The sequence below is a fragment of the Tamandua tetradactyla genome, chromosome 8, assembly GCF_023851605.1.
Source record: "Tamandua tetradactyla isolate mTamTet1 chromosome 8, mTamTet1.pri, whole genome shotgun sequence".
Lineage (NCBI taxonomy): Eukaryota > Metazoa > Chordata > Mammalia > Pilosa > Myrmecophagidae > Tamandua > Tamandua tetradactyla.
The window spans coordinates 45,648,254-45,666,424 of record NC_135334.1 but is presented as its reverse complement, the minus strand read 5'-3'; the positions used below and the strand labels follow the sequence as shown (position 1 = coordinate 45,666,424).

General features: G+C 35.4%; 1 pseudogene; it reads left to right on the top strand.

Annotated features, from left to right (window-relative positions):
• The first annotated feature begins 6,156 nt into the window (after window positions 1–6,156).
• LOC143645081 (E3 ubiquitin-protein ligase Hakai pseudogene) lies at window positions 6,157–7,326 on the top strand (annotated as a pseudogene).
• The last annotated feature ends 10,845 nt before the right edge of the window (window positions 7,327–18,171 follow it).

The window sequence follows — 18,171 nt, the reverse complement described above, 5'->3', positions numbered from 1 at the left end:
ACAATAGAATTAATAAAACCAAAAGTTGGTTGAGAAAATCAATAAAATTGATAGGTCACTATAAATCTGACAAGGAAAAAAGAGAGAGGATGCAAATAAACAAAATAAGGAATGAGAGGCAGTCATTCCACAGACCCTCAACATATAAAAGAAATCATAAGAGGATAATATGAACAATTATATGCCAATAAACTAGACAACTTAGATGAAATGGACAAATTCCTGGAAACACATGAACAAGCTACACTGACTCAGGAAAAAATAGAAGCTCTCAACAAACCAATCACAAGTTATGAAATTCAATCAGTCATCAAAAAATTTCCTACAAAGAAAAGCCCAGGGCCAGATGATTTCACAGGGGAATTTTATCAAACATTGCAAAAAGAACTAACCCCAATCCTGCTCAAACTTTTCAAAAAAAATGAGGAAAAAAGAACGCTATCAAACTCATTTTATAAAGCTAACATCACTTAATACCAAAACCAGGTAAAAATGCTACAAGAAAGGAAAACTACAGGCCAATCTCTCTAATGAACATAGATGCCAAAATTCTCAACAAAGTACTAACAAGTCAAATCTAGTAACACAATAAAAGAATTTTACACCATGACAAAGTATGCTTTTTACTGGGAATGCAAGGATGATTCAACACACAAAAAATCAATTAATGTAATACAGCTCATTAACAAATCAACAGGGAAAAATCACATGGTCATCTCAATTGATACTGAAAAAGTACTCGACAAAATTCAACATCCTTTCCTGATAAAAATACTTCAGAAGATAGGAATCAAAGTCAACTTCCTTAGTATGAGAAAGAGCATATATGAAAAACTCATAGCCAGCATTGTACTCAATGGAGAGAGACTGAAAGTTTTCCCCCTAAGGTCAGGAACAAAACAAGGATGCACTCTGTCACAACTATTGCACTCTGTCACAACTATCATTCAACATTGTACTAGAAGTTCTAGCTAGAGTAATCAATCAGGACAAAGTATCCAAATTAGAAAGGAAGAAGTAAAACTTTCATTATTTACAGATTATCTATACTAGGAAGATCCTGAGAAAGCTACAACAAAATTACTTAAGCTAATAAACAAATTCAGCAAGATGGAGGGATATAAAGTTAGTGTGCAAAAATCGGTAATGTTTCTGTACACAACGAATGCCCTAACTGAGAAGTCAGTTAAGGAAAAAAATCCATTCAAATATCAACTAAAAGAATCAAGTATCTAAGAATGAACCTAAATAGGGATGTAAAGGATTTGTACACAGAAAACTACATACCATTGCTAAAAGAAATCAAAGAGGAACTAAATAGGTGGAAAGACATTGTGTGCTCATGGATAGATAGGTTAAACATAGTTAAGATGTCAATTCTACCCAAATTGATTTATAGATTCAATGCAGTACCAATCAAAATTCCAACAACCTAATTTGAAGACTAGGAAAAGCTAGTTACCAAATTCAACTGGAAGGGAAAGAGACCCTGAATAGCTAAAAGCATCCTAAAAGAGAAAAATGAAGTAGGAGAATTAACACTTCCTGATTTTAAAGCTTATTTTAAAGCCACAGTGGTCAAAACAGCATGGTACTGTCACAGAAATATAAGTATTGACCAATGGAATCAAACTGAGAGTGCACAAATAGACGACCAAATCTATGGTCAACTGATTTTTGACAAGGGCACCAAATCCACTGTTTTTTGGTGGGCTTTTTTTTTTTTTGTCCCAACAAAATAGTCTTTTCAATAAATGGGCATGGGAGAACTGCTTATCAGTTGCCAAAGAATTAAAGAGGACCCTTACCTCACACCCTATACAAAAATATCAAAGTGGATCAAAAACCAAAGTATAAGAACTAGTACCATAGAGCTTCTAGAAGAAAATGTAGGGAAACATCTTCAAGACCTTGTAAAAGGAGATAGCTTCTTAAACTTTACACCCAAAGCACAAGAATCAAAAGAAAAAATAGATCAATGGGAACTCTTCAAAATCAAATGCCTTTGCACCTCAAAAGACTTTGTCAGAAAAGTGAAGATGAAGCCAACTCAATGGGAAAAAATATTTAGAAATCAACATTGGACAAAGGTTTAATATCCTGTACACATAAAGAAATCATACAACTCAACAACAAGAGAACGAACAACCCAATTATAAAAAAGGCTAAACATATGAGTAGGCATTTTTCTGAAGAGCAAATAAAGATAGCTCGAAAGCACATGAAAGGATGCTTTTTCATTAGCTATAAGGGAAATACAGATCAAAACTACAGTGAGATACAACCTCACACCTATAAGAATGGCTATTCTTAAACAAACAGGAAACTACAAATGTTAGAGAGGACATGGAGAAATTGGGACCCTTATGCACTGCTGGTGGGAATGCATAATGGTACAGTCACTATGGAAGACAGCTTGGTGGCTTCTTCGGAAACTTTATCGACTTGCCCTATGACCTGGCAATAACACTACTCTGTATATACCTAGAAGACCTAAAAGCAGTGACTCAAGCAGACATTTGAATAACAACATTCATAGCAGCATTATTCACAATCACAAAATGATGGAAACAATCCAAGTGCCCAGCACTCAGAGGAGTGGATTAACAAATTGTGGTATATACATATGATAGAATATTATGCAGCAGAAAAATGAAATGATGTCCTGAAGCACATGACAAGGTAGATGAGCCTTGAGGACATAATGCTAAGTGAAATAAGCCAGACACAAAAGGATAAATACTATATGACTATTTTTATGACCATGGTAAAGATAAAATCAGAGGTTTATAATACAGAATATAGGGGATTTAGAGATACATAGAAGCTAGAGATAGGTGAATGGTTAGCTAATGAGGTTGAACTCAAATGTAAGGGAATAGATAGAAGTGAAGATATTTCACTAGTAGGTCTATAAGTAATATTACCATACTGAAGGTGAACATTATTGAAAGGGGTTGTATAGACTCATGGGTCCCACTAATTAACACTACAAATATAAATAAATTATTGTATGACTACCTAAAAGGTATGATTCTTGTATAAGGAGTGTTTAAGTTCAGGGTGTGGGGTAAAACCATTACTACATGCTATGGGCTGAGTCTAATAGGAAAACATCAATAGTACAAGAGCAACATCAGGGGTAAATAATGGGGGGAAGCACAAGAGTTAAGGGAGACGTTTAGTGTTCCTGTTTGGTGAGGGTGTGTTTCTTGGTAATCTTTCTTTTGGGAACAATGACGTTATCTAAAATTAACAGTATTGATAGACTGTGTACTTTGGACGTAATTCGTGATGCCTAATGTATGCAGATGGCTGAAGGATGCACCGACTGAGTAGATTGGCGAATGATGGGATATACATATGATCGAATATTGTGCTGCTATGGAAAGGAAGGAAATTGTGACGCATGCAACATTGTGAATGAACCTGTGGGACATTTGATGAGGCAAAATAAGCCAGAAACAAAAGAGCAACTATTATAAGATCTCATTTAGAAAATGCTTATAAGAAAACAGGGGCCTAGATGTAAGCTTTTTTAACAGTCACATTCTGTTAGGAGTGGTAATTTTTATTTCTAGATTTTTGAGAGGCTGTTTTATATATGTATTACCTGGTATTCAGAGATAAGAATGAAGGTGATCAGGTCAGAATTAGGGCAATTCAGAACACAAGGGTAAGAAGGACATTGTCTATATTTTAGAACCTCACCTACTCTTTCAGTCTAAAGGAAGAAAGTTTTGTTTTGTCCAGAACCTAAATTTTCTGTAGCCTATAATCTAACTCAACCTGTCTAGATAGTTCATTTAAATGGTCAAGACACAGGGAGCCCAGACCAAGAATGAGGGCCTTTAATCCTGTATAACTTAATGCAATGCCTGGATATATACTAGAAAATGTTAAGCAGATAATCAAAAAGTATTGGCAAGGTCCCTTGATGGATGGGAGATAAAATATGGAACTATTAAACTTTACCACTGAGGAAACCTCTGATACTGTCTCAAACATTAGGGACACCCAAATCAATAGGCCAAGTCCTTGATCTTGATGCTTTCTTTTGTAAAGCTTATGTATGTAGTAGAGAAGCTCAGCCTACCTATAGGCATGCCTCAGAGTTACTTCTGAAGGACCTCTTTTGTTAGTCAGATGTGGCCTCACTCTTTCTAAGCCCAACTCTGCAAGTGAAATGATTTCCCTCCCCACCAGGTGGGACATGACATCCAGGGATGAAAGTCACCCTGGCAACATGGGAGATGACTCCCAGGGATGAATCTGGCCTGGCATTGTGGAATCAACAATTCCATCCTGACCAAAAGAGGGAAAAGAAGTGTAACTAATAAAATATCAGTGGCAGAGAGAGTTCAAATAGAGTCAGAGGCTACTCTAGAGGTCATTCTTACACAAATTTCAGTTAAACACTGCTACCTATCATAACTTGCCAAAACCGAACCAAAACCATTCCAGGGCACTATTTAAGATTCTAAAAAGGTTCCATGCATTAGGGTAACTTTTCAGAAACCTACAACCTCCAGATGGTCCCTGGACCAGATAAGTCTGGAAACCTAGAGGGCCTCCATTTCCAGAACATCAGCTAGTTCCATCTCCCTACCTCTTATTATTGACAGCATGACAAAGTTAGAATGGGCATAGCCCAAATACCCCTAAAGAGTGGGAGAAAGATCAAAGATGATAGTGGAGTTATATAGAGAAGGTAGAGTTTAACAAATGAGTATGATCGTTGAATCATTATATTGATAGCTCTTTTAGTCTCCAGTATCTTAGAACAGCTAGAAGTAAAAATCTGAAATTGTGGCATCATAACCATACCAAACTCTGAAAACTGTTCTACAATTAAATGTTGCACTGTGCATTTTAATTTATTGCTTTTTTTGTATATAGGTTATTTTTCACAAAAAAATAAAAAAATAATGATTATATGTATATATTCCTTCTAGCCTCCAAAGTTTGTAGCAGCTAGAAGGAGAACTCTGACATGATGGTATCACCGATCACCCATGACAAACCCTTGGATCTGTATTGTAACTACTTGTTGAAGAGTGCTTTCGAAAACTATTGCTTTTTTTCTTTGTTTGTACATATGTCATATTATACAACAAAAAAAAGTTTAAAAAATAAAGTAAAATATCTCATTAACAACATATCAATTATATGTTGAAATTATAATACATTGCATTTGTTGGATTGGATAATTTTATTATTAGACTAAATTTTAAGTTTCATTTTACCTTTTAAAATATGGTTTCTGGAATGGTAGTGACTTTTCACGTTGTCCAAATCATGTTTCTGTTGTTCATTGCTGCTCTAGAAGGCAGAGTAATATCTCCAGCCATTTAATGATGCTTGAAAACCAAAGATCCAATAGGAGGTGGAGACAAAAAACAGAACATACAAGAGTTGAAAGTTCTAGAGAGAATAACAAATAGAAATGATAATATCTGAACAGATTACCTTGGAGTTAGTTACTGATATTAGGTATATTTAGAGATGATGAATCTAGAATTGGACCTAATATACCCGGCTGGGGTGTTTAAACTAATAAATGCTTTCTTCTCTTTTCTTTCCTTCCCCTTCCCCTTCTCCTTCCTTCTTTCCTTCCTTTTTCTGTCTTAAGATAGGTTGAATAAGTAGAAGCATTAAATGGTCACAAACACATCACAATTTCCCCTTCAGTAGATTTTGAAATTTTGAATCTACATGAAGTAGGAGGCTAAAGAGCTGAGCTTTAAAAAAAAAAATCTCTTAAAAATAACTGAACTACTCCTAGTCCGTTCATGAGCGATGGCCCACCAGGCTCACAGTGAAAGCCCTGGAGGACCATTATCTTGGGAAAAGGACAAAGGAGAAGTAGACTTATACTTACTAAAACTTCAACCCCGCCCTTTCCCACTTTAGTCTTTATGGGATTAATGTGAGCAGTAATTCATTCTATCTGCCAAACAGAGGCTTGAACCATTTTGATGAAAAATAATATCATCTGTTGAGGAAGGATTCTTTGACCATTATCCAAACACCAGAGACCCACAGAGTATCCAAGAGTAATAATTAGCAATAAAGGCTAGAAATAACTAAGACTTGGATATACAGAAAAAAATGGATAATAAGATGGGCAAAAAAAGATGAAAGGCAAGCTGATTCATGGATCCCACTGAAAATGCCTTACCAGGCACTCAGTTCTGGATCATTGGGTGGCCTTTATGTTCACAGAATTCCTTTAGAGTTCATTTCTAAGTAGCCAAACAAAGCCCAACCTTTGCCTCTTATTTCCAAGGTCTATAAACAGGATGACTGCTGGTGAAGAAGAATTTGATAATGACTTTAAAGGGGATAAACTGTTGGGAAAAAAAAGAAAAGTATTTTTGAGGACTTTAAGATGAACATCATAGGTAGATGGTATAATTCACCAGTTCATTTCTGTGACAAATGTGAATTGCTTATTAAAATCTATGGCTAAATGATTCCACACACATGTACATACTATGGTAATCCTATGCTGTGAATTGAGGAACTTTAATGAGATTCTGTCTTCCCATATAGCACTGTCCAAGGATGCTAGAGAACATATTTGTCTCAAAGAGACTTATAGATTCATGCCAACTATTGCCATAAGAGACCTAGAAAACCTGTTATTCATGCTCTGCTTGAAGAGATCCAAACTCATGTTGCCTCACCACCATTGAGATCATGGATGGTTTTATCACCCTGCCAAGCAAGCACCACGTGAGCCTTATTCCACCAAAGCAGCTCACCATGATGCCACTCAAGCATTATAATCAACCGCATGAAGATCTTCATGCTCCTCCAGCAGAACTGTCTCCACCTTCACCTCCAACTCTTTCCACCAGGAAACCTTTTGTATATGAACAAGAAAACAAAGCAATTTAATCATTGTCTCTATTCAAGATGGCTCAAAATGAGGTGCTAAAGAATCACCACTTGCTACCCCAGCACCTGGTCATAGATCATCCTGAATATCAGAGTCAACCAGTGGGATTGTACCCTCATTCTATTATGCTTCCAGAACAACATTATATACCACAGCCACCTTCTCCACCACCAAGAGGCCATTGAATGTCATATCCTTCCCAGCCCCCAGGGACTCCTTACTTGGTTCATAGCCAAGTGTCACCTCCAGCAATGACCTCTGATACACCATCAGTAACTTCTCCTACTAAATGTATTATTGCCCATGTGCCACCTTATATGAATCATTCCCCTCCAGGGTCTCCCTAACCTAAAAATGATGGTCCACTTAAAAAAACCTGTCCAGTGGGAAATTTGCCTTCAAAGACCTCAAGAAGGAAGTGATGTGAAAATGACTCCAGAGAATCCAGGCTCACTCTAGAGACTCTCCTTGATGGCTTTTAGGAAGGAAGCTGCCATACTTCCATCCTAGTGCAAGGGAATGAATTCTGTCAATGACCTGATGATCTTGGAAGTAGACGGTGCCCCACATGACTCTCCTGATGAAAATCCAGCCCTGGATGACACCCTGATTGTGGCTTTATGAGAACCTGAGTAGAGGACTGAGTTAAGCCATGCCCAGATTCCTGACCCACAGAAAGTGTGAGATAATAAATGAATGTTGTTTTAAGCCACAAAGTTTGTAGTTATTTCTTATGCAGCATAGAAAACTAATATTTGATTAATGAATAAGGTCTCTTTGAAAATAGGAGAAATGTCTGGGTTGTTTGAAGTCACGTCTTCAGAGCCTAATACAGCAACTGATACATTGGAAGTGATCAATAAAGGCTGTTGAACACACACACACATGCGTATATATAAAGAAAATAGGTGAAAGATTTAGGAAGTGCATCAGAGAACTGGAGTTCATAAAAAAGAATCAAATTTTCAAAACATACAGAAAACGATAATATCTGAAATAAAAAAGACATGGTGGATGGTATTAAGAGCAGATGGGGCAAAACAGAAGACAGAAATCATAATCTAAAAGGAAGTTGAACTGTAATATTCAAACAGAAGCAGAGAAAAGTACAAGCATATATAAAAGAGATGAGCTTAAGAGAGAAAATGTACTCAAAAGAACTAACATAAATAGAATTGAAGTCCCAGAAGGAGGGAAGAAGCAATGATGTAGAAGCCATGTTCAAGGAGATAATGGCTAGGAATTTTCTAAAATTGAAGACGTCAACAAATGGATTCAATATATTTAGTTAGTTTCCAGGATGGAATTCCACTTACATGAAGCTGCTGAAATAAAATGTAAGAGCAGCAAGACAGAAGACAATTAACTTCACTGGAGCAATGATAAGTCTTATGGATGTCTTTTCAATAATGGTAATGAAGCCAGAAGATAATTGAATGACCAGTTGTAAACTCTGAAAGAAAATACTGCCAACTTAAATTCTATCCACGGACGGTGCGATGGGGGCTCAGTGGCAGAATTCTTGCCTGCCATGCCAGAGAATGGGGTTCGATTCCTGGTGCCTGCCCTGCAAAAAAAAAAAAAAAAAAGAGAGAGAGAGAGAATCTATACGTGGTGTATATATACTTTAAAATAGGTATACAGTAAAGATGTTTGCAAACAAAAGAAAATGGGATTTGTTTCCATTAGGTCTGTACAAAAAGACATGTTAAAATGAGTTATTTAAGTCAAAGAAAATGATGGTAAATGGAAACATGAAATACAAGAAAGAATAATGTAAACAGAAAGAGTAAATATAGGGTAAGTATAAATAAATACTAAATGTGTGAATCAATAATGATTCTAGTGCTTCTTGGTATTTGAAATATACATGGATCAAAATAGAGGATGACAATAACAAAAGCAGAAAGGGAACATGGGTATTCTGTGATTCTATTATTTTTGGAGAAGGGATATTAGACTTCTTTAAGTCAAAATATGTTTATCCTTTATAATGAAGAGTAATAGAATAGAGAAAATTGAAACCAAATGTTAATAGAAGTAATTATTTAATTAACTAAATGCTTGATTATACAATAGTAGGCAATAAAAGAGAAAACAAAAAGGACATAAGATATTAGGTCAAATTGAAAACAAATAGTAAGATGGCAGATATGGATAAAAATATATTAATCATTACATTAGTGTCAATTATGTCAATACCCCGAGTAAAGCACCATAATTATCACACTGGAAAACAAAAACAACAACAAAAGAAAGAACTATAGGCATCATATAAGGATAGAAGGGACAAATTTTTTAAGGTTCTATAAATGCTGAAAATAAAAGGATACAAAAAGTCACCATGCCAATACTAGTCTAAAGGAAGCTGGTGCAGCATCAGTATATGCCAAATAACATTCCTTAAAAATAGTTAAATGAAAAATTGAGAGAAACAACAGAGAAATTTTTTAAATCACATATTTAGTGGAAGATTTTTACACCAAATTACTCAGGAAATGATAGAAAAAGGAGACAGAAATTAGTAAAAATACAGAAGAATGGATTCCTGAGAATTGGGATAGAGACATAGGCATTGAAAATGATAGCAATGGGGACAATTGAAACATTCGGAGAGAGCAGAGAATGCTGCAGCATCATGAAGCAGAGAGTTCATGAGCCAGTGACCTTTAGAGATGAAGAAGGAAAATGCCTTCTGGGGAGCTTCGTGAAACCAGAAGCCAGGAGAGAAAGCTAGCAGATGATGCCATGTTCACTATGTGCCCTTCCAAATGAGAGAGAAGCCCTGACTGTGTTCGCCATGTGCCTTCTCACTTGAGAGAGAAGACCTGCACTTCACTGGCCTTCTTGAACCAAGGTATCTTTCCCTGGATGCCTTTGATTGGACATTTCTATAGACTTATTTTCATTGGGATATTATCTCAGCCTTAGAACTGTAAACTAGCAACTTATTAAATTTCCCTTTTTAAAAGCCACACCGTTTCTGGTATATTACATTCTGGCAGCTAGCAAACTAGAGCAACTGGAATGTAACTAATATAGCACTTAGAAGGGAATGCATAAATTAGAAAGGAAAACAATTCTGAAAAATGTTTCTGTATTAAGATGCTTGGAAAAGAGCCATAAACCAAAACTAAATGAAATAGAATATTAGGAATAATATAGAGAATAGCAGTAAAATAATATGAAATAGGAAAACAAAGTCAAAATTTAATTCTTCGATAAAACTAATAAAGGCAATAAACCTCTTCAAGTCTGATGAAAAATGGATGGAATCACAAGTTACAATGTTAGAATGCCAAAAAATACATATGTACAGATAATACAGACATCAGAAAGACAAAGGAATACATTATGGATTATATATATATATATATATATATATATGTATATGTATATATGTATATATATATCAATATACCTGATAATTTGGATTAAGTAGACAAACTATAGAAAAATACTGTTAATGAGGACGTGGAACTAGAGGAACTATCATATGCATTAGTATAGGTAAATTGGTTCAAGTACTTCGGAAAAACAACTGTATCTACCAAATCCAAACATTTGCTTACTCTATAACAAAATAACTTTACTCCTAGGTATTTACCCAATAGAAATTCATCTTAATATTTGTAACACTCTTTGTAATAGCCAAAAAACTGAAAGAACCTATGTGTCTATCAATAATGGAAGGAATTAATGTAATGCTGTATAGTAATATAAGAACAATTAGATTACTACATTAAAAAATATGACTGAATATCACACATGTATTGTTGAGTACATATTGACTATCCCATTCATATAAAATATAGAAAAGAAAAAACCATGTGATGCTATTAGAAGTCAGGATAGTAGTTATTCTGAGGATGTGGGTAGCTAGAAGATGGCATGGGGGTCAGTTGTATGGCACTGAGCTGGATGTTGATTACACAAGTGTGTTCAGTTTGCAAAAATCAATCAGGTGATTTAGTAAGATGAGTTTAGCTTTCCAACTGAATGTTTTTCTTCATTAAAAATATAAAAAAATCATCTATGTACTAGTCATTATGACAGGTACTAAACAATGCAGAAAACGCATAAGGTTAAAATTTTCTCATATCAAGTAATATGACATTTAATGCAAATAAAAAATAAACAGGATAATAGTTACTTGTATAACTTCTCCAAGAGTAATTGAGGCAATACAAATTTTAATATCATCTGGATTGATTACTTTTCAGCTCTTCAGCCATTTGCTAATTTCTTTGGAAGTCATAAATTTAAAAAATTCTCTGGAAATCAATAAAATAGGATACTTAAAACATTTTTCACATCTCCCAACTCAAAAGGAAAAACTGTCCTTCAATTTTTGCAACATTATTTACCCTGTTAACAGTTTTGAAAAAAATAATGAGTAATATGAACTGACTGAGCCCTTTCTTTGTGCCTCTGCTGTGTGGATTACTAGAAATGCATCAATCGGTTAGTAACTGCGTTAAAAATTTCTGTTGCTATTTTTACTATCCCCATTTTACAGAAACAAAAACTGAGGCACAGAGAGGTTAGGGACTTTGACCAAAGTCATAGGACTAATTAGCGTTAGAAGCAGTACTGAAGCAGCCTGCAAAGACCTCACTATGCTCTCCTGTCTCACATTTTCAAGTCTGTTGGTGCTAACCACCCTCAAAATCCTGAAAAATGAAGACTCTTGTTTACTACATACTGTGAAAACATAATTACTACATATTGCCAAAGAAACATTACATAATTGGGGCAGATGAGTAAGTCCAAAACCAAAAGCATACTTCAACTTGGCAGTAGCCTGCCAGCCACTTCCTGGCAGGGCTCTGTGCTCTGTTTTCAGTCTCTCGAAACTCCTCTCATAAAGCCCAGTGGAAGGTCATACTTGATCTTCTCATTTTTAACTTTATGTTTATATAGGCAAATAAGGGTAATGATGTGATGGTAGAGACCACACTGTGCAGGCTTACACCAAATATTGCAAGGATTTGTCTGGTGGCTTTGTCTGTTCTCTTTATTAGAGGATTCAAATAACTCACATCCAGCCTTGAGATAATTCTTAGAATTGACACAATTCTAACATAATAAGAAAAGATTCATTCAACTTCCTATTATACACACAACCCTTCACATTTATAAATGATCATAATATGATAATTCCAAATACGATATTGTATAGCATATTTTAATCAGAAATATATTGTGCACGTTTCCATATACAAAAGAAAACATATCTTCACATATTTGAGAAATAAATTTATAAATTTCTCTATTTAAGTCATTGTAAGTTCATGAAGTTACTCCATCTCATTATGAGTACTATTTTCTATCTCACAATAAAATAATTAAAATGTATGTAAGACCCCTTGACATGAATTGATCCCCTGAAATTGTTCTTTTGCTGTAGTTTCAATGTTACATCACCAAAAGCAATATATATGGATTATAATCATAGCTTCCTGCAAAAATGGTTTTGCAGCGTTACAGAGCTATACTAGGCCATTGAATTTTATTTATTTATTTATTTTGCATGGGCAGGCACCAGGAATCAAACCTAGGTCTCTGGTATGGCAGGCGAAAACTGCCTGCTGAGCCACCATGGCCTGCCCTAGGCCATGAGTTTTAAAGATGGCCCAAAGTGAAAACTTTTGTCAAATGTCTGAATGAGCTTCTGAACTACAAATATTAATAGTGAACTGCCTATTGATATTTCCACTTGAATTTTTACTATTCATCTCAATTTACTATGTCCAAAACTGAGCAGTTGTTCTCTCTTCTCTCCAACCTGCTTGTTCTATCTTCTCAATATCAAAAAGGTCAATTCCCATTTGCCAGTTAATCAAGCCCAACCCCTAGAGTCTTTCTAGAATCCTCTCCTTTTCTCACACTCTACATTAGAAGAGCAAATCCTGTTGATGTTTCTTTAAAACTAATCCAGAATGAAACTATTACTTAACATTTCTACTGTGACCATCCTATTCTAGTCCATTCCATCTTGAAAAAATTATTGCAGGAGTCTTCTAACTAATTATCGCAAGAGTCCTCTAACTAGCTCTAATAGGTCCTCCTATTTTGCTGCTGTTCTCAACTTTGCACCCAAGAGATCATGTTTAAATATAGGTCATATCATATTACCCCCTGTTCAAAGCCCTCCAAAAGCTCCTGTTCTTATTCAGAGTAAAAGGCAAAGTCCTTACTTGGATATCCTTCCCTTTACTTTTTTTTTTTTACATGGGCAGGCACCGGGAATCGAACCCGGGTCTTCTGGCATGGCAGGCAAGCCTTCTTGCCTGCTGAGCCACCGTGGCCCACCCTTCCCTTTATTTTTGAAGGCAGCCATACTTATTCACTTAGCTCAGCCACAGTGGCTTCATTAAGGCTCTTTGACTATGCTAGGCATGATCCTTCCTCAAGGTCTTTTTATATGTTCCTTTTTATATATTCCTCTCCAGACACATAGCTACATGAATTGCTATCTAAACTTCTTCAGATGCCTCATGTCACCTTTTCAGTGGTGTCTTCATTGGCCACCCTATTCAAAATTATAATGGTTTTTTCATTCCACCCTTCATACCTTCCTTTTCTATTCTGCTTTCTTTGTCGTTTTTATCAAAAGCTAAAATATTTTATGTTTTATTTATCTTATAATTTTATGTCCACCCAAAAGATTGTAAGCTCTATGAAGGCAGAAATTTTCATCTATTTTGTGAAAATGGTACTGATTTGTCCATTTGGGTACACTGATTAGGAGAATGCAACGCTCTCTCTTGGATATATACAGTATTTCCATTTGATTTTGAATAAGATACACTTTCATTAACTTTATGCCCTTGTTTCTTGATATTTCATTGTGATAATCGATATGTAGTAAAAGGTGGTTTAAGCTCTGAAATATTGTCTTCCTTACACACTTTTTTTCTGATGACTGAGTTATTGAAGTAAATGAAATGCCTGTGAGAGATTAGCATGTCAGAAACTACCTGCATAATCGTTACTGATATCTCACTGAATTTCCCAGGTCATTGCAAACCCTCCTTCAGAGGCAGCTCATCTCAGTTTTAGAGTGGTTAGAAGGCCAGTATTTAATATAGGACAAACTACATAGGTTTTATGCTGTAATTGACCTGAATCCAAATTCCTGCTCAAGTGTTTAATGTTCTTGAGCAACTTGATTAGTATGCTTGAATTTAGTTTTCTCCTTCATAAAATAGAAATAGTAATAATCATCTCATAGGACAAATGTGAAACAGAAAATGGAATAACACTTGTATGTTTTCCAGTACATGATAAGTATAGCAAGTATATTGAACATACTGGCTGAACAACCCTGCTATATGTCTTGTAATAAAAACGCAATTCCATCTCTTTCTCCCACTATTCATTCAAATTAATACAGTGAGAGTAATCCTCACTGCTACACAGCAAGTCCATACCTTTTGTGCTTACTCTCAGGAAATAAAAAAGGCCTTTAGTCACTTTAAATCACAAATACAGCCTCTAATATGGAATTACACTCTATGGATTCATTTATAATCACAATTTCAAGTTGACTTAACATTAAAGCTTTCTTTCCCCTGCCTAAAAGTGTGAATTTGGAAATGGTGGCTGGCTTCCTTCCCCCTTATCTCCTGTTTTTTCCTAGATGCTATTTTGGACTTGGTCAGTGTTAAGGCTTGGCAGAAGTAGCAGAGCAAAAGCACTAAGGCAGCTTGACATGGGTGCTCTTTGGTCTCTTAGGAAGTTCCTTGGCTGGCTCTCACCTCCAGAAGTTCCCTACACCCGATGGATGCATTTCTAACTTAGATAGATCTTGACTCCTCCCTCTTGTGGGCAACCAATGTAAAATCCCTCCTCTCTGTGCTGAAATTGCTAGACCTTTCAAGCAGCGCAGGTAGCTCTCTTGATGCGATATTCCCATTAGCTTTTTCTCTCATGTGCCTACAGCTCAATCTCTGGACACACTGCTGCACCTCTTATCCCATCTACGCCTGGAGGGGCAGGTCTCTGGAGTCACTGAAATATTTGTCAGGCTCCACCACGCAAGTAATTAGTCAAACCTTCTATTGCCCCCTAATTTTCTAGGAAAGAGCTGTAATCTGTCCAAGGGTCTGTGCAGCTTCTTCATGGGCAAAGTGGGCTCAGTTCTTTGGGTATCCCAAGTTCAGGACATATATCAAAGTTCTTCAGGGAGTCGGTCAACTTGAGGTCTCTTAATAACTAGGGTTGAAATAAAATCATGTATCCTTTCCCCAAATCTAGGGGGGATTAATTAGGATTCATTAGGGAGACTTGCGGACCTCTAAGGATAACAGTTGTTTCCAAGAAATATCTTTACTCTTCAGCCCTCGCTCCACTCTTTAGGACCTATTGCATTCTTAGAATTGAAGAAGATATTCAACAATGTAGCACAAGTACTCTACTCTTTTATTCCTATTGGAATTTCTGCATACGTTGGGTTTCTGTCTTACACTAAGTTAAGTATCCTGATACCTACTTTTTTTTATCCTGAAGTAATAATTTATGCTGGGAGACCTTTTTCTAATCAAGGAATAAGTAATCAAGGGATGTTAGTTCCTTTCTTCTATTGTTAAAATCTGGTTCTGTCATTTCTACCTTTGCCTTAGTTCTGTCACTTAGTACCTCATTCAGGGTGTTGACAATTGAGAATAATTAAGGCATAACATGCAGTGGTAACTTGCCTCTTCACTGGAACTAAGAATAAATATATATACATTATCATAGTTTGTATAAGTCACTTGATTCCTAATTACCCTCGAATTTATTTTTAAACTGGCTGTTTGATTTTTTTTTTCATTCCAGGTTTATTGATCTGTATTTTCTTCCTTACTTTCATTTATCTTTTCGGTGCTTACCTTCTTGACTTGTATATTCAAAGGCAGTATTCCTAAACTCCTCTGCAGCATTTTGGCACACAATTGTCCATGTAAATCAATGGCATTAACTATCTTCAAATCTCCCCTGAAAACCCATTTTATTTCTATTAGCTTTGTCCCTCTCTTTAGTGTATTAAAGAATCTTGGAAATAGCTGATGAAATAAAATTTCAGAAGATCTGTACTATAAATTTGTTAATGAACAACTCAGAAGGAGAGTATGAGTTCCATTGATTCATGGCAGGGTATTTTTATTATTGTTATTATTATAATATACTGGGTCGCTTATGGCTGAGAATAAAAATTAAATGTTTTAGAACATTATCAGATTTAATTTTCTTTCTTGAATCAGTACTGAAGCCCAGTGTGTAAGCTGATATTAGGCAGTGATTCTCAGCTTTTTATTATACTATCAAAACATGAGGCAATGGAACAGAGTGGAAAGAGCTTAGAATTTGGCATCACTTGGAATTGGCTCTCCCATGTACAAACTTTATCATTTCAGGTGAGCTAATATCACTGAACCTCCATTTCTTTATTTGTACTAACAAATAACATTGAATATTTTCATCACCACCAAAAGGTTTCTGATGCCTCTTGGTAATCATTTCCTTTCAGTCTCTATCCCAAGCAATCACTGATCAAATTTCTATCACTGTTCATTAGCTTCACCTATTGCAGAAGTAAATTTAAATGGAATTGTATACTATATAGTCTTGTGTTTCTGGCTTCATTAACTCCACATGAAGGTTTTTGATATTTTGTTATCATTCATTTTGTTGCATATAAGTTGGTTTGTTTTTATTCCTGAATACTATTCTATTGTATGGATATGAAAAAATTTATTTAAACATTCACCTGCCATTGGGCATTTGGCTGTTTTCTTATTGTTATTTTTTGTGCTTTGGACTATTATGAAGTGTCTATGAACATTTGTGTAGAATTATTTTTCTAGACATATGTTACTTTGATGACCATGTAATGGTACTGTTCAGCTTGCTTCAGGTAGCACAGCTGACTGACAACCTTCAGATGCCACATTTCTGGATCAGTTGCAGTGGAGTTCCTGTCAAGACCACAATCCCCAAGCTATACTTAGTGAATGAATGAGCCTGTTGAAGATACTAGAACCATGCCATTTTCACTCAACATATTAGGACTTCTTTAGCAGGAAGCTTTTCGCTTGGTGTCTCTCATCAGTCTTAGCACACACTTTCTCAGGACTAATCCTTCCTGCCCTATCTCATCTGCCAATGTAAGAGCTGTACTGAGGTCTGAAGGCTTTAATTACCTACCTCCTTTTTATCTTTCATAAGTGTTTCTTCCAATAAATCTCTTGTACATGTAATCCCTTCTTGATGTTTGCTTCTCAGAGAACTAAAACAGTTATTAATTTTCTTTGATAAATACCTAGTAGTGGAATTAAAAGATCATATGCCATCACAGGTTGCATGTTCTAGTAAAGACAGTTTTTTGGTGTCAATTCCTTTCTTTCTTTTATCAGCCACAGCATGCTCCAGACTGGTTATGCTGTTACTTAACCCTAGTTATAGGATTATGGAAATGGCAGCCATGAAAATAGGTGGAGGCAGCTCTGAGGTGGTTATTTATTGTCATTTGCATGAAATAATTATGTATTATTTTTCTACATAGACAGGGTGAGAGCTTAGAATTGAAATTGATTGAAGTGGATTAATTAAAAACAACGTTGCTTTTCTTTTTGATGAAGTCCAATTTATCTGTTTTTTATTTTGCTGCTTGTCTTTTGGCATCATATCCAAGAACCTAATGTTCAATTCAAGCTCATGAAGATTTAAACTCATGTTTTCTTCTAAGAGTTTTATGATTTTAACTCTTATATTTAGATCATTAATGGGGATCCAACTTCATTTTTTTTTGCATGTGGCTCTCAAGTTGTTCTAACACAATTTGTTGAAGAAACAATTCTTTTCTCCATCGTATGGTCTTAACACCCTTGTCAAAAAACATGTACAACTTTATTTCTGGGCTCTCAGTTCTATTCATTAATCTATATATGTATCCATATGCCAGCACCACATCATTTTGATTACTGTAGTCTTATAGTAATATATAGTCTTTTGAAATATATAGTCTTTTGAAATAAAAAAATATGTGTCTTCCGAGTTTCTTCTTCTCCTTCATGATTGTTTTGACTATCTTATGTGCAATTCCATAAGAATTTGAGTACTGGCTTTTCTAATTCTGCAAAAAGGCAATTGCATTGGATCTGTAGATCACTTGTGGAATATTGACATCTTAAAAATGTTGTCTTCCAATCTATTAACAAGGGATATCTTTCAATTCCTTTAGGTTGCTTTAGATTCCTAAGCTTTTTCAAGAGGTACCCTGA